General features: G+C 38.3%; 1 protein-coding gene across 1 annotated transcript in view; it reads right to left on the reverse strand.

The window, feature by feature from the left end:
• The window catches only part of LOC149167923 (transcription initiation factor TFIID subunit 1-like), a 229,764-nt gene extending 209,709 nt beyond the window's left edge, over positions 1-20,055 (reverse strand). Inside the window, exon 1 of the mRNA XM_089430634.1 lies at positions 19,736-20,055. The gene's annotated coding sequence lies outside the window, so the exon portion shown is untranslated. The remainder of the gene's footprint in view (positions 1-19,735) is intronic.
• Positions 20,056-21,669: the final 1,614 nt, after the last annotated feature.

Genomic DNA, 21,669 nt, shown 5'->3' on the forward strand with positions numbered 1-21,669 from the left:
AACTATAATTATTAGAAGAAAACTCAAATCAAAACATGGCCACGCCCACACCCATTTCCATCAACTGCAGATAACCAGAGTTGTCACATCAATTGATGTCTCCCTCATTTGCTACAGAAAGATAACTATCAGATGACATATATATTTATGGAGTGTTGAGCTTCACCAAGGTAAGCCCCGTTCACAGCACAAAATCCCTTGTCATAGAACAGAGTAGGACAATTGGCATAAGTCATCAAAGTTAAAGAGGCGATCACATCGATACAGGGCCAATCTATAACCACCATTGCTGCCACAACACAAGATGTGGGAGAAGCTGCATAACTCAAAAGCCACATCAATCTCACAGTGGCACAAATTTGTGGTCAAGAGCCCCTTAGAATCACAGGAGAATACATAGACCATCGATTTAGAGATTAAACGTAGTATCAATAGAAGCCTATAACCAAAGTGTAGGCTACAGTAATTTGCATCTCTGTGGCTCAGCTCCATGGGGTTCTAACTTTCAAGTAGATCCAAGACGAAATCTATTACTTTGTGGATCTTTATAAATATTGTATCCATTTCGGATTAAAAATGGTAGAAGTTTAGTGATGATGACAACATCTACCACAAAGGAAAAAAATGGATTGTGACATCAAAAAAGAAAGAAGATTTACTCCAAACCATTCTAAGACTTAAGTAGTAACACAAATTTAAGGAAAAGGTGATATTGAAGACATATCAATTATCATAACTATTGTCCTTGGAAAGTGGCAATTACATCAATGTTGACCTGACCAACCAATTACAAATTTCCAAATCAAATATAATCAAAATATTAAGGTTTGATGAAAATTGAAAAACATATGACGTGAAAATCTACAATTGTCAATTTTTGGTTGTGTCCAGATCCAACTTCAAATTATACTCTCTGCAAAAACATCAATATAATTTTAAGTTTACCATGGTTGGAAGCATTGGCCACTTTCACATTGAATTTCAAAAAGAAATATTTGGCATTTTTCCGTAATAAGAAGAAGATAATATCGTAGGGCTTTACAGTGAAGTCATGCATATGAGTTCCCTCCTCAAAAGATGTGAAAGATGTACCCTATAAGATCCTTCAAAATAATCAGAATTCCAAGAGCAAATGCAAGAATTCGAGAAAAACTATGATGAAAACTTGTCAGAAAATGATGAAGAAAACTTTTGCCTCTTATTCAAAACTTGCTTGCACAATCCAAGGAGTTAAAGGATGAGAAGTGGTACAATCAAAATTACAACAAGAGAATCTAGATCTAAATAATAAATTCAACAAGCACTTGACAGAAAATGAAAACCATGGATAACAAAACCATCACAAACTTGATCAAAGTGGAAAAAACCAATGTCATTACTAACAAAGTTTTATCAAATGAAGGACGTCCAAAAATTGAGATCAATAAACAATTAAATGAGGCTAAAATGCAAACCATGGAAAAGGGAACCATCACAGATCCAATTGACATCATAAATCAGAACAAAAGCAAAAAAATGAATCACTGCAAGTAAAAAAAACCAAAATGTTCCAGCATATCAAGATAAGATAAAACGATAACTTATCATCATCCAAATCACAAGAGTCATCGTATTGCTCAAGGAATCACAATTCCCAAAAAGAGTGGGGATGAAATCAACACCTTGTGTGGAAACAGAAGAAGAGAAATTACCTCCAAATAACCAACAAACAAAAAGTTCCAATGAAGATAAACCTGGGATAGGTTGATCCATATATAATGCAACATTTCTCTTGAGCACTTCAAAGATCATACTGTTTCATTTCTTCAACCATTACAAGATGAGGAACAAAGCATCAAGTAAAAGCATTACAAGCAAGAACAAAACAGATCCTTCTCCAGATTATGCTTTGAGGACAAACATATTTGAAGGAGGAGGCTGTGTAACATACATAAATACACATTAAATAATAAATAATAATAAACCACCAAAGATCACATGTTTAAAAGGCGTGTCTTTACAAGTGTGTGACCATTTAGTGACACTTATACACAATGTTACATGCCATTGTAATCATCATTTATATTATACATTTAATACATTATATGGATTTCTCATACTTGTCTTATTTATTTTGGATATTCAATATATGTATTACGAGAGTAGATCCATTACAATATATCAACATGTTTAGGTTTTTTTTGTGATATTTATATCAACAAAATTATGTGTGCTTCCAAAATCTATCAATATTGATATATCCTTTTTTCTTTATGGTTCTTTATTTTCAAGGTCCTGGGTTCCATTTATTCTATGATTGCAGCAAGTAATATCCTGGGTTTTTTGTTCTTGAAGTCCTGAATTTTGTCGGTGGTTCTTAGCAGAGGTGGAGTGTATTTAGTTGTCAATGCTTTCATGTCTTCCTTTGCACCTATAGCTTCCGTTTGGGGCAACAATTCTTCTTTCTTCTGAGTTTTCCTAGTGCAAGTGATCGTGGTTAATGATATTTTGGGCATGGGTTCATCATCATCAAAATCCAACATGTCTTCTTCATTAGAAGCATCTTCCTCTTTTCTGTCTACGATCTTGTAGCAATATAATTGTTTTGACATGCATCTGTGCTTTGACAATCATTTTTCTCAACATTTGTGACAGTCCTTGTCATTCTTATCTATGAAACTTCCGATGTCCATTGTCTCACAGTACCTTGGTCATTGATTCATCAATTTGTTTTTAACTTTGCTTCCTTTCTAGCATCATCTACGAAGATAATATTGTGCATCTCCATTTTGTTCCTTGTATATTACTTTAGTTCAAGCATGTTTCATTGTTTCAATTGCTCAAATGACCAAGTACTCGTGTTACCGAAATACCATTCACAGGTATACCCATCCACATTGCCCTTCTAGGGTAACCTAGTTAATTTAACAAACCTTATTTTACTTTGACATTTTGAAATCCTTAAATAATTCATTTTTAACTGTACGCCACTTAACAAATACATTAATTGTTTGGGATTTCCACATCAGCAAATCTTATGCAAGCCATCGAAATGCATGGAATTTATTTGAATTTTTTCTATGTATTGGATATTGAGTAGTTCAAAGAATTAATCTACTTTGTTCATCTGTCCCATCCTTTCACTTGTATCCCTACCATTAAATCTCAACATTTTGATTTTAATACTCTAATGTTCAAAGAAGGGTGGATTGAGGGGAGCATAACAGTAAGTTGTGTTGAAGAATCAAGGGCAATTAGGTGTAGTGTGATTCTTCTTGACTTGATAACAATTTGTGGAGTCTTTTTACTTTTTCTTGTTAGCTTATTCTTCTTCTTATTATTATTAATGCATGTGTGTGTACTTCATCAAACTGCTACCCAGAACATAGAACAAGAACACAAGATGTTGGCTCTCTGCCAAGGCCAAAACCTCTCTTCTCTTGAGAGGAAGAGATCACAAGAAGTGTGTGTACAAATGACCTTCAAGGCACCTCTATTTATACTAAAACGTTGAGCACAAGTGGGGGTTATTGGGTTGTTGGCCAACCTTGACAAATTGTCCCATAACACAAATATATTCATATCTCCATGAATACTTATCGGAATCGGATGATGTTTAGATCAATCCTACACCTCTTGAAGAGAGGAATCCAAAAAAAAATACCAGTTGCCATAAATAAGATGACCCACATGGAGTTTGGCCCTAGTTGCAAATTTTAACCCTCCCTCTCAACTAGGGAGAACTCCATCTGCTAATCCATCTGCCAGACTGTACTATCTCTGCCATCAGTGCCCTGCACTGCTTTGCTCTGCTCTGCTCTCCTAAACCATGAAGAAGAAGAATTGATCGAGAATGTCTCATACCATTCTCTACTGACCCGAATCAGTCCCATATGAAGAGTGTCTCATACCACTCTTACTTAACCAAAATCAGTTCCAAAGAGTGTATCATACCACTCTTACTGATCCAAAATCAGTTCCAAAGAGAGTGTATCATACCACTCTTACTGATCTGAATTCAGTTCCTAAAGAGAGTGAGTTATATCACTCTTACTGACCCGAAGTCAATTCCAAAAGAGAGTCTCAAACCATTCATACTGACCCGAAGTCAGTTTCATTGATCCCAGATCAATATCATCCTGGGAGTACGGTAGTAACACGATGCGTCCATCAGTACTGCTATGGTCCCTATCCTCATTTCCCTGCTCATTGGCTAGATGAGAAGTACTTCCCATGAGTCCCAGACTGCATGGGTAGGATGTCCTAGCAAGAGAAGGATGAACCACTCATCCTGCCTACATGTCAGACCATTAGGGGAAGGTTGAACCATTCACCCTATGGTTGCTCATCGCTCCAAGATGTACCCCCAAGCCCCCCGAAGCTGCCAGAGCTCAATGTCCATATCATATAGGACCCTTAGGAGAGAGTCTCTCCATGACGCCTAGTCGTTCTCGGAAAGTCACCAATTTGACCTTCCCAGGGGCTTCGACAGAATGTCGGCGACCTGCACATCAGTCCCAATGCAATGGAACCTTCTTGCTCATCGATGTATCGTATCCCAGATAAAGTGGTACCTGATGTCTATATGCTTGGAGCGATCATAGAACATGGGATTGCTCAACAATCGGATCCCCCTCTGGTTGTCACAGGAGATCACGATGATATCCAATACGTGTCCAAGCAGCTCACCGAAGAGCTTCCACAGCCAGACAGCATCACACGAGGTCACACTCGCAACTATGTATTGGGTCTCAGTGGTGATCAAAGCAACCGACTTCTGTTTCCTGCTCATCCAGGATATCGTAGCAGAACCTAAAGAGAACCAGCACCCAGAAGTGCTCTTGCGATCCTCCACACTACCTGCCCAATCAACGTTCGAATAATCATGCAACTTCACATTTCCGGCAGTGTATCTCAATCCATGAGAGATTGTGCCCCGAAGATATCTCAGAAGATTCTTGGCACCGATCCAGTAAGGCTCAACCATATATGAGCTCAACATACTAACTACAAAACATATATCCAGACGGAAGTTCACCAAGAACATCAATGCTAGTATGAGTTTATGAAACTCAGAGGCATTTCCCAAATCAAGTCCGACATTGCTACCACATAACTTCTGAAAGTTAAGCTCCATCGAAGTAGTCACGGGCTTGCAGTTTACCATTCCAAATCCGAAATCCAACTCCCTCTTACTTTTGCAAATGAGAGGGTCTGCACCTATCAGGAAGAGTAGTCCTCATAAGGTGCCAGTATGAGAGGTCTATCATCCACGACCTTCAAGCAATGGTTTGGATCAGATTCACTCCTAGTGAATCTCAACTTCATCTGACAGCTATCAATCCTCTCATATCAAGCCCGAGGTGTTTTGCTTCAAGCCATAGAGGGCTTTCTTCCACCTACATACAAGAGATTCCCGATCATGAATCTCAAACCCCTCGGGTTGTTCCAAACCTATGGACCTGCTACATGAGGGGAATGGTCCCCTTGTAATATTTTCCTTCGGTACATCTCGGACATGTACCTTCATGCTCTTCTTGAATTCAGGCATCCCTGTTACAATCTGACTCACATCGGGTAGGGCCCCATAATGAGAAGACCTCAAGTGCTATAGAAGAGATGTGTCAATCGACATGGTCCCCAATGGACTTCCTGCAACTTGATCCAAATTGCCAACCCTGAACCCATGAGTAAAAGCATCTTTGAAAATTTCATTTTCAAACACGTACCTTTCCATCGATGAATGCCACCCTGAAACTTTTGATTTCCATTGCCGACATGGACACCAAGTTCTTCTTGAGATCAAGTACATAAAGAACTTCTTGTAAATGAATTGTGTTACCCTCATTCAATTAAGGGGTGACATTCCCTACACCCTTTCCGGGATAAGTGGCATTGACTCCAAGTATAATCCCACGATTGTTTCCATCTCTACCAAATTAGAGAGGGCACCCTTCTATCCGATGAAGTGCCTTGATGCACTACAATCAATAAGCCAAATTCCCAAAGACTCTGGAGAAGTAGTGGAGAGGGCCAATATAGGATAACACTCTTTTAGCTTATCAGAAACAACATTTGATTCTTCACACCTGGGGTTCCTTGCTTTCTTTGAAGAGTCGTCCATTTCCTTGATGTCCTACATTACTTGTTATTCCTTCGATCATTGAAGATGTCCTTGGAAGGATTGTTATCATCATCAAGTGATGTGTCGCTACCATTCGGACGCTCCTTCGCATAATGGCCAAACTTATTGTAAGCAAGGCATCTGCCTTTCCTTCCACCCTTAGATCCAGACTTCCCATTGAAGTGATCTTTAGGTAGGCCATCAAAAGCTTCCATTGCGCTACTCGAATAATATTCTCTACTTCGACTTCACCCTTGGGAATTTGAAGAGGGATGAGGAACCCATTGAGCCTTTTTGTCCTTTCCAACTGTCTTCAGTGATTGCTCTTTCACTCTTGCTTGGGCTTTGTCTTCACCTCAGCTCCGATACCATGTTCATTTTAGGTATATTCTATGCTTAGAGCAATTTATTTCAATTTATTTCAATTTTCCCAATTAGCTCAATATCTTTCCCAAATTAGCAATCACATCAGCATAATAGTAAATTGCAGATAGAACACAAACATAAATCGAAGAAGACAAGCCAAGACAAGAGGACACAAGATGTGGCGCTAGCCAGGGACAAACCCCAATGTGGGGAACCCTTGATCAATTCTTCTTATATGTTCTTCAATAGTTCAGCAGAGAGAGAGATAGTAAATATACATCAGAAGTCAACATATTGACTTATCTAAATAAGAGCAGAGATCTTCTCTAAGAAGATAGCATATGAGGTAGCTGATCTGAGCTGAGTAGAAAGCATACTACTTCCACTGATCCAAGGTTACTCCATCACCATGCTGCTCCTCCCTGTGCTGCACCTCCCTGTGCTACATCATCAAGTTGTACCTTATCATCACGCTACACTCACCAGTGTTGCCTCATACTGTGCTCATCATGTTGTATCTTATCTTTACATCATGTTGCTCTATGCAGTGTGCTGCACTATGCATACTGTTGTCATATACAATGTTGTCTACTTACAGCATTCATCATAAGACATCAAGGTGGCTAGCTATGGTGCTATGGCCTGAGGCCTAGCACATAGCAATGCCAATGTCTTCGAACAGCGTATTAGATTAGAGTGACTGATTAGGGCATTATGTTTGCTGCAATAGCCCTAACAGATTCATCAAACAACCCTTATAATCTATGGCCTATACAAGGGAGACTTCTCTTCAACTGTGCTGTTGTTCTGGGCACAAATCTTTCCCAAACCTATCCACGCTGCCCTTGTTCTAAGGTGATTAGGCCTGCGGCCTATCATAGTTCAATTGTCATCTACAGCTCACCCCAAAACCAGTTCTCCTTACCTCGATTGTTGTCCAAACAACCTTGATTAGGCTCCTGAAGATACTCGGCCTCCTAGTTGAAGCAACAGCCCTACACACAGCTCCTAAAAGGCTCCATGTAGCCTCTTTTCCCATGCAGAAGTAGCCTCTCTTCTGCGGCTCAACAAAAGTGCCCTAGCTGCCTTTACTCCAGCATCTCGGTGCTCTTGAAATGCCTTCAAGATAGGCCTGTGAGGAGCCTCCTCAACTCGGCCTAACCTCCAGCTCTTTGATCCTTGAGACAGCCCTGTTCTCAGGCCTGTTTGCACCCTCAAACAGCCCTCAAACTAATCTGCACTCCCACAGCAACTCGGCCTCTAATCTGGGCTCTCCACGCTGTCCTGAAGTGACCTTACCACGTTGTCTTCAATTCCTCTTCTTGCTGCGGCTAGGGCATTCTGCCTTCATTTCCATGACTGCGTTTAGGGCATCATCTCCATGACTGCGTTTTAGGGCATCATCTCCATTAGGGCAGCATTGTCTTCTTAGGATCTCTCCTCCCACCAAAACCCAAGACAAGTGGAGAGGAAGAGATCACAAGAAGTGTGTGTACAAATGACCTTCAAGGCACCTCTATTTATACTAAAACATTGAGCACAAGTGGGGGTTATTGGGTTGCTGGCCGACCTTGACGAATTGTCCCACAACACAAATAAATTCATATCTCCATGAATACTTATCGGAATCGGATGATCTTTAGATCAATCCTACACCTCTCGATGAGAGCAATCCAAGAAAAATATCAGTTGCCATAAATAAGATGACCAACATGGAGTTTGGCCCTAGTTGCCAATTTTAACACTTTGTCATCGTGTCTATGCTTCGGACTACTCTTCACATGGATGCTTCATTGTACTTTCTTGTTCCCATGCTTTGATCTAGTAGCCCTTCATGACTTCATCCTGATATTGCTTCAACATTAAATGGTGCTTTTGTTGGATGGCTTCTTCAGCATGACATCTTTGTAGAGTAGAATCAATTATCGGCACCTTTCATAGCTCCAAGGCCTTCATAGGTGTCAAGGGTCCTTTGACATTTTTCTTCCTTTGTTAGAGTTGTCATGCCTTCTTTCGGGAGATGTCTTCAACAAATCTTGTTAGATAGTGATTCTTTGTAAACATGGTGTTCTTCACATGCTTGATCTCTTTCTTCATTTGCACCTTCTTGGATAGATTGGTCAACCATCTTCTACTCCTTGTGGGAGCACTTCTTCATTGCTTGCTTCTTGGACTAGTCAGCATTTCTTCTTCACTTGCTTCTTAGTCAGCAATCTTATACTCCTTATGTGAGTATTTCCTTTTGTTGAACTTCATTGCATTGTAGTACATGCCTTCGAGCATGTTATTGGTGAAAGAGATTCTTTCCTACTTGATCATGTCATAGAACTATTCCCATGACTCAATAATATACATATGATAACATGACTAAACTTTGATGCATACATGTCTCATCTTGATTCTTCTTTGATCATCTTATCTTCAATTGATCGTCCATGGTGTGGCCCTTCTCGCTTCATCTTAGCTTGCCTGCATATCATCCTTTTTCTTGAATCCCATGAATGGGACTCCCAATGAGACATTTGCTTTTGTTTATGAATCTTCTTTTGGAGATTCCATCAGAGGATCTTGAAGACCCTTACCCTGCAAATGTTTCTTTCTTTTGATGATGGAGGTCTTCTAAGATTCTTAATCATGATCAATTTTCTTTCATTATGGATGAGGTCCTATACTATTTATGCTTCCTCCTACATGAATATCTTGAGCTATATCTACCATGCTCCTATATTCTAGAAGATATTTCTAACCATGCATTTTGTTCTATTTATAAATGCTCCTTCTACATGAGTATTTTGAACTCTATGTACATCATGCTTCTAGATTCTAGAAGATGTTTCTAGCCATGCAATTTTATTCTATTCCTACATGCTCCTATACTACTCAAAACTTTGAAAGAAGACTTTAAGTAAAGAAGTAGACTTAGTCATAGTAGAGATCCGAAGGATCTTCCTTCTTTTGCTTCTTGTCTTCTTCTTTCATTTCTTGAGTCACATGAGCTTCTTCCCTTTTTCTTTTGTTGTTGTTGTCCTTCTTCAATTTAGGACAATTCCTTTTGTAGTGTCCATATTCTTGGCATCCAAAGCATTGGACTTTGGACATATCTCTGTTGTTTGTTCTTCGTGGACCAAATTTGCCAAAAAAAAAAAAATTCTCTTGGCCATGGTAGCAAAAGCTTGCTCCTTTGATCCCACATCTTCCTTTGGTTTGAGTCTTGTTTCCTCTATCTTGCATAGAGACCATATTTCACTTAGTGGGGTAGCTTCCTTCTTGGCATATATGCTTGATGTGAAGTTGCCCCAATCCTCAGGTAGAGCATTGAGTACTACAGTTATCTTTCTTTGTCAGACATGACTCCCTAACTCTTGAAGTTGATCCCTCATCTCAAAGATCCTCATGAAGTAGGGAGCTATTCCTTCCTTTGATATCTTCATTTTGTACAATTCATTTCGTAGAAATATCACTTCTCCAGTTGTGGTTACCAAGAATGGCTCTACTAGTTTATCATAGATTTCTTTTAATGTTTCAAGTTTGGAGACATAAGGAATGATAGAGTCCTTGACAGATTATATTAGAATCCTTTGAGCTCTTGTCTCATCCTTATTGTACTTGGCTAAGGCTTGAGTTTGTTCCTTAGCAGGGATAATGATATTCCTCAGATGTGTTCTAGAAGTTCATTCTCCTTGAGAAGTAAATCAGTCCTCTTCTTCCATGCAAGAAAGTTATTGGTACCTACCAATTTGTTGCTTTCCTTGCAAAAAGACATTGATGTATATTCAGAAGGGGACATATACTTACTTGATAGATTTTGAGATGTAGTGGACTTGCTTTCTCCTTGAAGACTTGATGGCTTGCCTTCCTTAGATCTTGATGTTCTTCAAGTTGCTTTCTCCAAGTGGACTTGCTTGATGATGAGATTTGCTTGATGGCTTGTAGATGATGTAGGTCCTTCTTTGATTTGCTCTTCTTGTAGGTGCCTTTATATAAGGCTCTTCTTCTTGCTTTGTAGTCTTCCTTGATGAATGATAGATGGTAGACCTTCTTGTCCTTGAAGTGATTGAGACTTCTTGGCTTGATGCTTCAACCTTGTAGATGTTCTTGAGATATCTTATCTTGATGAGTCACCTTATGAGTGTTCTTGAGATGCCCTTTCCTTGATGTGTCACCTTAGCTCTGATACCATGTTGAAGAATCAAGGGAAATTAGGTGTAGTGTGATTCTTCTTGACTTGATAACAATTTGTGGAGTCTTTTTACTTTTTCTTGTTAGCTTAATCTTCTTCTTATTATTATTAATGCATGTGTGTGTACTTCATCAAACTACTACCAAAAACATAAGAACAAGAACACAAGATGTTGGCTCTCTGCCAGGGCCAAAACCTCTCTTCTCTTGAGAGGAAAACCCTTCGGTAAATTTCTCTTATTGAAGCTTCTTATTGATCAATGCCAAACCCTAGACCCTTGACAAGAATATCCTCCAAGCACAAGTCAAGTCCTTCCTCCTTTCTGCACTTTGTTCCCCGGCACTTAGTCTTCCTTCTTCCAGCACTTTGCTCTCCGACACTTCGTCCTTCTTCTGGCATCTAATAGTAGTCCTTGTTATGTTTCCTCTATAAAAGATATTCCTCTTTGTTCCGTGGTAGATTCCTTTACATAAAGAGTACTTTATCCTTCCTCCAACCGGGCCCTTTCTTGAGATATAGTTGCAGGTCTGATATGACAGCAGTATCTCACTATTTCTTCGCATGTGTGAGGGGATTCCTTCAAGATTCTTATGTGGAGGTCCTCTTTTCTTCTTCGCTTGAGTGAGCTTTCTTTTCACTTGAGTGAGAGGCCTTATAGGCCTATTTTTCTAGCCCAACCAATGAGATATGTATGATTGTGGTGGAGGGTTGCTATGACAGTAGAGATACCCTCTTTATCTTCGCACGTGTGACTGCAGCTTGCCCTAGAAACAGTCTTCTTAGGCTCGGTTGTGTACCCTTCTTCTTCGCTGCACTTGGAGACCCCTTCTTCGTCCTTCGTTCACCCTTTTCTTGGCTTCCTTTACCTCACTGATTTCAGAGATGAGTTATGACGTTATGAGGGAGTGGATAGCCTCTATATATCGAGGATTGTCCCTCCTTTAGGCCTACTTGTTGACTGTAGGCCGACTAGACTTCTTTGCTTCGAATGGCTTCTTCTGATGGTGCCACATGCTTGGAGGAGACTTGACTTTGCTTGGAGGTGTCTTCTTTGACTCCAATACATAAGTATACCTAGTGTAACATGCCCTTAAGGTCTTCAACATAATTCTTTTGACTCTTTGACTCACCTATAGCACTTTAACATGTGCTAGACCTATTTCAATAAACAAGAAACTCATTGACATATATTATAAAAATAATATTTCTTTTCTTGAATAAATACAAATATCAAAAGTACATTTATGAAGACCGAACCTAGTTACATTTCCTTCAACAAGTTGTTGGGCATTCATAGGCTGTGATTTCCATGTGTGACCCAGTGTTGGTAGAAATTTTGGCGATGGAATGTTGGGGATATATTAGTATAAGTAGGTTGTGGATTGAATGGCGTCACAAATGCATAATCAGGTATTGAAGTAGAGTTATGTAGTGGAGTAGGGAATATTATTATTTAGAGTGTGTTTTGCCGGGTTTTGAAACGTTGGTTGTGCAGTGAAGGAGAAGGAGCTTAGAGGAGTAAAGAAGGGCTTCCATCTACAAGAGCTAAAGAGGTAAGTGCAAACCCCAAACTCCCTCATTTTTTTGTCATTGTTTTTTGTATTTTCTCCTCCCTCTCCTACTCTTTCCCATTCTTTCTTCTTTCTCATTTAATTGCAGGTTGTCTACCACCTATATTCATATTCCAAGATGGTGTTCTTTTGGCTTCTATGTATCATTCCACTTTTGGTTTTCATGACGACAAGGGGGAGTAGGAATAGAAGGGAAGAAGAACAAGGGGATAGTGATCCCCATATGAGTGACCCAATGTATGATGAGGAGGAAGGGTTTGAAAAGGAAGGGGATGAACCTTAACAGAACACTGAAACACTAGAGGGGAAAGCTGCATTGACACCCTTGTGGAACTATGTGACCAAACTTGAAGGGGGAAAAGGTGGTGGAAGCTACAAATTTTTGTGCCCTCATTGTTGTCATGGAGGAAAACCATATAGGGATTCATATACTCATGTGAGGAGGCATCCTTGTGGGGTCATGGACAGTAATGAGAAAAACGATGTCGTGGGGATACAAATTTACCCAAACGTTTCAACTGAACAAAGAAGAAAATACATCCAAATAGAGGAGGTTGCACAATAAAAAAGCAAGAAACGAAAAACTCAGTCTGAATCAAGTGCAACTTCTAGATTTGGTAGCTCATCTCCTCATGATATTTCTGCAAGCTCTGGAGGTAGAAAAATAGGGGATTTCCTTAATGTTGCTTAGAGGGATGATGTGGATGGAAAGACAGTTCGATTTCTTTGTGCTTGCGGTGTACCATTCAATGTGTTTCGCTCTCCCTATTGGCATGATATGGTTAAGGCCATCAATGAAGCCCCAAAAGGATACAAAACCCCCAACTATGAGAAAGCTAGAACAGTGTTATCGGAAAGAGAAAAAAGCAAAGATTCAAAGAGCTTTGACACATTTTACAAATGAGTGGGTGGATTGTGGAGTATTCATTGTATCAGTTGGGTGGACAAATATTAGAAACCAACATTTGATAAATGTTCTTGGAGTTTCTTCTAGTGGTGCAGTATTTATTACATGTCATGACTCCTCCTTCATCAGTGCAACTTCCCAAAACATTGCAGATCTCCTATTGCAATCAATCATAGATGTTGGTCCTAATAGTGTGGTTCAAGTTATAATTGATAATGCAGCAAATTGTAAGGCAACAGGAAAAGTTATTGAGCGTATTCACCCACACATCTTTTGGTCTGGGTGCTTGGTGCACACATTGAACCTTTTGATGCATGATATTGTGAAGCATAAGAATGTGGATGGATTAATGAGCTTTACAAGAGAGGGAAGCAACTCATTAAATTTATCATAGGTCATACAAGGGTAAACTACTTTTATGGCACTTACTCCAAGTTGCAATTCCTTAAACTTGCAAAAACAAGATTTGCAAGTTATTACCTCACCTTTAGGCAGCTAGTGAAGGTGAGACAAGCTTTAACTAATGTGGTGACCTCTGAATCATGGGAGGAAATTAACACTAATAGAGATGGTGTTAATGTAGCCAAGGACACTATCCTTGACATGTTATTTTGGTCACAGATTAAATATGTTTTGCAATTCACCAAACCAATTTATTACATGATCAAGTTTGCAGATTCAAATCGGTCAATAATTGGGGAGGTGTATGAGCAAATGGATAGCATGTTGGGGCAAATTAAAGACATCGTTGAGCCTAGAGATATCACCTTGTACAATTATATTTGTGCATAGGTGGAAAACCGATGGGATATGCTTAACATTCCATTGCATGCTTTGGCATATGTTCTGACACCTAAATACTAACATCCATCATGGATTTCAACACCAACACTTTGGGGGGGGGGGGGGGTGGGCCAGGAGAAAACCACACCTAGATCCAGAGGTTCTAGAGGCTTATATGAGAGCATTGGATAAATTAGTCCCTGATGAGGAGGAGTTTGCCATGGTACGGAAACAATTGAGCAACTATATGCTTAGCACTGGTCCATTTGGGAGCATGCATGCAATTAGAGATCGATAGACTTTTTGTTCTCTTGAGTGGTGGAACATGCATGGAGGTGCTACTCCACTTCTACAGACTTTGGCATTGCGGGTGTTATCACAGGTGGTAAACACTTCTTCTACAGAGAGGTGTTGGAGCTCTTATTCTTTCATCCACAGTGTTAAAAGGAACAGGTTGAGTTTAGACCGGGCAGAGAGCTTGGTTTATGTTCACTACAACTTGCAATTGTTGTCCCATTACTATGATGATGCAAAGACTAATAAAGACCTTAAGGTTTGGGACAGAAATCCAGAGGAACCCAATTTGGAGGATGGAATGTTGCGAGTAGAGCAATTAGATGATGCTCTTATCCAAGATGATGATGATCAAGTTGAGATGCCACCCGCATCTAGTACCTTGGTTCCGAGGTTCCATGCTTCAACACCAACAGCAGGGGCTTCATCTTCATCAGTTTCAGTGCCACAACTTCCACAGCCACCATCTTCTTCATTTCCACCACGTGGAGGCCCACCGCCACGTACTGTTCGTGGTGGAAGGAGGAGAGATTAGTAGATATATTCACAATTTACTACTTTTGTCATAGATTAGACTTGTAGGCTTGTTGTGAATTTGAACTTTTTTGTCTTACTCTTCCTAGTTTAGTGTGTACTTGAGTCTTAGTCGTCGCCAAGTGGCCTATTTTGTAAACATTATTATTTGAATTTTGGACATGACTAATGTTGACAGTAGCTCACTTGCTAGATAAGTTACTTGAATGTTTGATTATTTTATGATTTATTTTCTAAATGTTTTATGTTTTATAATATGCTTAAAAATTTGATGTATGTTTGTAATTGCTAGAATCTAGATGATCGATGCTCGAATAATTAATCATTGACGTACAATGGAATCATGGATACAATATCTATCTTGATTTATGTAAAAATATGCATGTTTTCATGTCTTCTACAACTAATTTGGTATTTGGGGTGTTTTTAAATATAAATGCAAAAAAAAAAATTATATATATATATATAGTAGACGCTTCCGAGATGCTTCACTTCGTAGATTTTTGGGAAATGACGCTTCCGCATCCCCGCTTCCAAAAAACGTCCCCGTTTCGTCCCCGCTTCATGCAACGTTGGTCTATGGCCTTCGGAAAAAGCCCTACTCAGCTAGATTCAGAGGAATTGGACTCTAAAAGGAAACCTAGATTTCAAACTGGACTCCAAAAGTTTTTTCACAACCATATTCAAAAACATTGAAGACAAAGAGAGAAGCTTCCAAGGGGGGGCCTTATTTCATAAATTATGTTGGCCTCTTCATGAAGCCTTGGGTTCCAAGATTCAATCCAGACAAAGAAGATTTCTCTTCAACTCCTATATGGATTCGCCTTTATTCCTAAGTTGCAAGAAACGCCGAAATGTTTCGAAATTTCCGAAACAGGTACGTTTAGAAACGTCACCTCCCAAAAATGGAAACGTCAGCCAAAATGCCGACTGAAACGTCATATATATATATATATATATCTATATATATATATATTATAAACAAGTGAATAACACACTATTCACCAATAGATGACACTTTAGAAGGAAGATCAAATCTATACTAACTCTCATAGATGATTACATGATGGTCGAGTTTCGGCAGAGTTTTGGAGTTTTGAGTATAGGTACGGCCCAAAACGTCGGGGTCCTATAAGTTTCGTGCAACATAGCTTTATTCCCTTCCCCAAGATTATTGGGATCCAGAAATCCTAGAGAGTATTGGTAATACCCATCGAGAACTTTGTCATGATCACAAACATCACTAAGCACTGAACAGGGTCATTACACTTCTTATGCACGCCTCTGTGCTTATCTAGATTTATCCAAAGTTCCAAACCCCTTCCAGCCAACATCTAGCTGAGAAATGAAGATGAAAGCTGGGAGAAGCCAATAGATCACGAGCAAATCCCATTCAGATGCCACAAATGTCATGAACATGGTCATCTATCCAGGGATTGTCCTGCCAACCAAGTCCTGCAAGCGGCTCAAGGAAATCAAACTCCAAGTGAAGATGGATTTGCCCGAATAAGTAATAGAATGAAAATCGCCAACAAAGGCTCTGGGGACTCCACCTCGACTATTGATAATAACAAAAATAGGTACACAGGCCTTCAACAACTAACAAATGATGAAATAACAAGCGGAGAGATGAAGCCGGAGATGGCACAAAATGAGCAGGCAACTCAACTGTACCCCAGCAGATAGAAAACACAAAGGAAATATTGACCAGCAAGGACAACCAAGAAGATGAGAAAATGGAAGAAGATACACTAGAATGCTACGATCCAGGAGACCTAGAGGAACTGGGGCTGCAAGACATTGATGTACAAGCCCTAGCTGAAGAATGGAAAAACAAAGATCCAGGAGCTATACCAGAGGAGCAAATCCAAATCATCGCAAGAGCCTATTTCAAGCAACAAGAGCAAACTCTTTGCCAAGTTCAGAACAGAGAGCAGCAGTCACCTGGGCCGGATAAAGGATAACGCAGACTTTCAAACATCCACAGATTGAACTCTAAATTATTTGGAGACATTTCTAGAAATGTGCAATGAATGGAAGAGTTTAAACACACATGGTCTTAGTATCAAACAATAAAAAGACATATCTGTGGCATATAGCCTCTACACGTGTTCACTTCAGTTTGATAATCATTGATCCCATTTGTGCTCATATCCTGCTTGCAAATTGGATAGGTACTTAATATACTTGACATTTGATAGTGGTGCAATACAACATTCAACAAAGAAACATGAATGTGGAGATGACATTTGTGTTCACTGAATATAATACTGTCCCTCATGATTCATCATAAGTTCAAAGGAACGTGAATCAATTGTTCCTAAATTCCTGAATTTTTCTATGTTTTTGTGTGTATATTATTTATTTATTTTCTAAAGTAGAATCTAAATTCATGATGGCTGCTGCACCAGAACCCGAAAATTTTCCTAATTTTGAATACATATCTTCCAATTATCTAAAGATTTATATTACTGCTCCCGTGGAACCTAAATTCAGATTGGTTTCTGCACCTGCACGTGATGCTTCTGGTAAATCCAATATACACCCACAATTTGTGTGACCTTGCTATAATTGAATGTAGATTATGGTTAGATGAGTATAACAGCAAATAATGTGAAATCGATTTTTTTGATTTGTCTGCTTTAATGTAATTTTCGTATTCCATTGCATGACCACGAACCAAATTTAAAGAGAAAAGGAAACTAAACCAACCACAGTAAAGGACTTCAATCAATACACAAAGTACACTTTATCATTAGATTGTCGGCAAGTTTTCATAGTTTCAGATGCAAATATCTATAGATAAAAGGGAAAATTGAATAAGTTTACATTGTTGACAGCTCTATGTAACATTTTCATCTAATCATGCTCCGAACCAAATTAAAGAGAAAAGGGAACTAAGCCAATCCCAGTGAAGACTTCAATCAATACACCAAGTACACTTTATCATACATTTGTCGGCAACTTTTCATACTTTCAGATGCAAATATCTATAGATAAAAGGGAGAATTGAATAAGTTTAGATTGTTGACAGCTCTATGTAACATTTTCATCTAATCATGTCAAAGTCACGTTGCCTGCAGAAACCTTCTAATCATATCCAATCACCAGCAACACATGTAGATGCCATGTCCAATATGGGGACCCTCCATAACCTTAAAACTCTATTGACTACAATGTCATTCTGTCATGGGAGTCTTGGATGGAAGTATGAAAATATTTAATGGAGAGGAATATTTCTGATTGCTTCTAAAAACATGTCTGGAGGACAAGGGCTGCACTGCATAACAATGACTCTGTTTGGCCTGGTTGCCAGGTCTGAGGGGTACTATTCTGCCAAAATCACCTCGCACTTGCATATGGCCCCATCATTCTTTTTGATAGGTGTCATTCAGAAGGCAAACCGCAGTGACAATGAAGCCCTGTTAGATGGCTTCATACTACGTCAACCTCAACCTCGCTATGGAACCAAGGCACTGTTAGCTGGCTATATATTATTTTTTCACGGTTCATGACGTACATATATTACGCCTGTAGAACTGATGAATCATATCCTTGGTACTTGATTTCTCTGGAAGATTAAATATGGCGAACAGTTTCAGATTTTAAATTAGGTCATAACTAAACCAAATTCAAAATTGTGGATACTGTGAAAGTCGAAAACCCTTAAAACCATCGATACCTATCAGCAATCTTTACCGGGAATTTTGAAACAGATAATAGAGAAAAAATGGAAAATATAACACCATACGCAATAAATCTTTCAGGTCTATCGGACCGGTGGATTTTCGTGGAAATTATAATATGTTAATTCATCCATCCATTCAGAGCTAGGTTTTCATACAACGATTATTAGAAGAGATGGTGCTGAGATAGTTGAGCGTGGTTGAATTTCTAGCAAATTGGATTGAATATTTGAGATGTGTATATTTTAATAATAAGCTGAAAATAAAATGGTTGCAGATGGAGCAAAATACCGTAAACGGTCTTACTCGCCAGAATACAGCACAAGTTTAGCGGCGCAAATCTCAGGAGAAGGAAACTGCGAAATTGATCCTGGAAGAGATGCAGGTCGATCCCCACAGACTGGGAGGTGGAGTTTTCCAGCGTAAGACCAAAATTGAGACTGAACCAAGCGCAATTTCTAATCGCAGTCGATGAAAAAACCGCTCACGCTTTATTTCATTTATTTCCATGTAATATCATTTCATTTGGATTGTTTTTTGGGTTAAAATACAATGTCGTTTTATATCCGGGTCATTTTATTCCTCACCTGACAGCAAAATATGAAGTCTGAAATATAGAAAATGGAATTTTTCCTATTTGGTTTGAAACATTTAAAACGCTCCAAAAGCCAACCATTGAATGATAAATTTGGTGTCATAAACACAGTGTCAATTTTAATGGAGGATTCAAGTACGCTAAAATCAACTATGTTCATGACATTTCAGATCCAGGGACGTAGGAGGACATCAAAACTGGAGAGAATTTAAGCCTGGGGCAGTTTAAAGTTCAAACATACTTCAACTTCAAAACTTATCGCCTACGATGCCCTATATATGTATGGCAATAGACTTGATGGGTTCCGAAGGCCTAGCATTCGACTGCTGGAATTGGCAATTAGGAGGTTTGATACAGAGGAGTTTGCTTGAAATTCAAACATGGCATGTTTAAAGTACGCAAAAGAACAAGGTATTTCACCACGTGAATGGGTGGGTAGAAAGAATCAAAATCTGATATGTACCACGTTTTCAGAGGGCGCCCAAGGCTCCAAAACACTGCCCATCCCAACAAAGCCTGTTTTCAATAAATGGGCAAGCGTTCAAATCTCGTAAAGAGTCCATTGCATATAAGAAGCCCTTTCACAGGTTGAGTTGGTCAGAGTTCAAATCCCGTTAAGGGTGACGCAGTGACCCCAAATATTGCTTGTGTAAGACTTCAAATTCCAAGTGGGACATGCACAGAAAAACATATAAACACTTAATCTTAAAACTAACCTGGCGATGACCGTAAAGAAACTCCCCTGTAGATTGCTGGCGAGAAACCACCTCCACCAACTGCCGCAAGCTATAGAATCCGTCTTGCCTCTGCATTAAACGCAGAACTCTTCATCGGCTCTGAATTTATATGCAGTTCCGCCTGCCAGATGAACTTCAAAATCCGATTTTTGTTACAAGAATTCACGGCAACCTGAATTGAAGAAGAATCGAAGAAGAGAACAATGTCGATGATAAATCCCTCGGAAGCAGAAGCAGGAATAATAATTGGGAGACTAGCAATTGCCCCAAAAGTGAAAATAGAGCTCGATAGGTTTTTTAAATTAGAAAAATTGTATGGGACAGTTATTTGTAAATATGTAGTTATTTGTAAATATGTATTTTATATATGATATATTTTAATTTATAAATAGGAAAAATTGTATTAGAAATTTATTTATAAATATGTATTTCATATATATTTATATATATTTTAAATTATATGGATCTTTATGGTATATAATAAATTGTATATAGGTATTAGTTTTAGAGTTTAAATTAAAATTATTAATTTAATATTAAAAATAAAGAATAATGCTGGTTAAAAACTACTATTTAAACTCAATTAAAATGATCAGATTATAAAGTCATATAATAGAATTATTATTTTTATATTATAGCGTGAGTAAATATTTTTTTTCTTAAATTTAGGATAGAAACATTGGTGTAAAATAATTAGTGTAGCTTGAGTTTGTTGGGTTAGTGTGCATGTTGTTTAGAATTGAAAAATGGTTGAGATTTGTTGGGTTAGTGTGCATGTTGTTTAGAATTAAAAAATGGTTGAGAGAGGGTTGACATGAAAGATTGTGCAAAAATGTTGTGTTTAATAAGTAGATAGTATTAAAATTATTAATAAAATATATTTTTATGGGGTTGATAATATATTATTTTGGTGGTTGGATAATTACAACAACAAAAAATTGTAAATTATAATAATGAATATCATTTGCATATTCATAAAAGTTTAAAAAAAATGATGTAGAATATAGTTATGAAAATAAAGGTAATGGAATCTAGGGGAGTAGTTCAATTGGTTATGACAATGTTATAAAGTAATAGGTTAAGCAAAGAAAAAAAATGAGAAGTATTGACCAATTTGAAATTAAAATAATATATTTAAACTGTCTTTCGGGGGCTCTTCATTAATTAAACTCTGATTTCATTGACCTCTCGAAATTTTGTTAATTTAAGTACGAAACAATGTGAATCATCGATTATTCTCAGACTTGCCAAAAATATAAACTCTCATACTATATTCCTTGTTCTTTCACCAAGTATTTACAGAAACCTGTGATTCTACCAGCACGTTCATCATACATAACCAAAGTGTTCTATCATCAAGAGCTTCAATGCTTAAAATTTCACTTTTCAATTTAAGATCATTTAATTTAAACACCAGCACCAAAAGTGCTACTCAAAATATATGCCATATGCCTGGTTAATTTTTTTGTGACAAAATTGTATTTTTCTTTTATGACAATCACCTTCTATACCAATCCAATGGGGGTTGAAAGTTTATTGAATATGAGTGACAATGTAATATAAATTGCAATTTTTCTTCCCATAGCACTAGTAACTTTATTGGACCTTATTTTTCATGCTATATAAACCCCAGTAACAATGTTATAAAAAGATCTTTATCCTAAGATGAAATATGTGTCCTCAAAGACTACAGTTGGAGATGTAATACTTAATTTTGTTCTTTCCAAAGTGTTCACGCCTACTGCAATTTATTTGTCTTTATCATGATCGAACGTTCGGTTATTTGCCTCCCCGTAGCATCGACCCACCTCAAAGTTTGAGTGCGTACATCAACTCATCAGATGGCTATTCAATAAGAGGCTCGATAGGCACCAGGAAAACCTCCTCATCTATTGCGAGAGCCCTCTGAAAGC

This window comes from Pinus tabuliformis, chromosome 5_1 (assembly GCF_031772625.1).
Source record: "Pinus tabuliformis cultivar Carrire ecotype Pingquan chromosome 5_1, CPIR1, whole genome shotgun sequence".
Taxonomy (NCBI): domain Eukaryota; kingdom Viridiplantae; phylum Streptophyta; class Pinopsida; order Pinales; family Pinaceae; genus Pinus; species Pinus tabuliformis.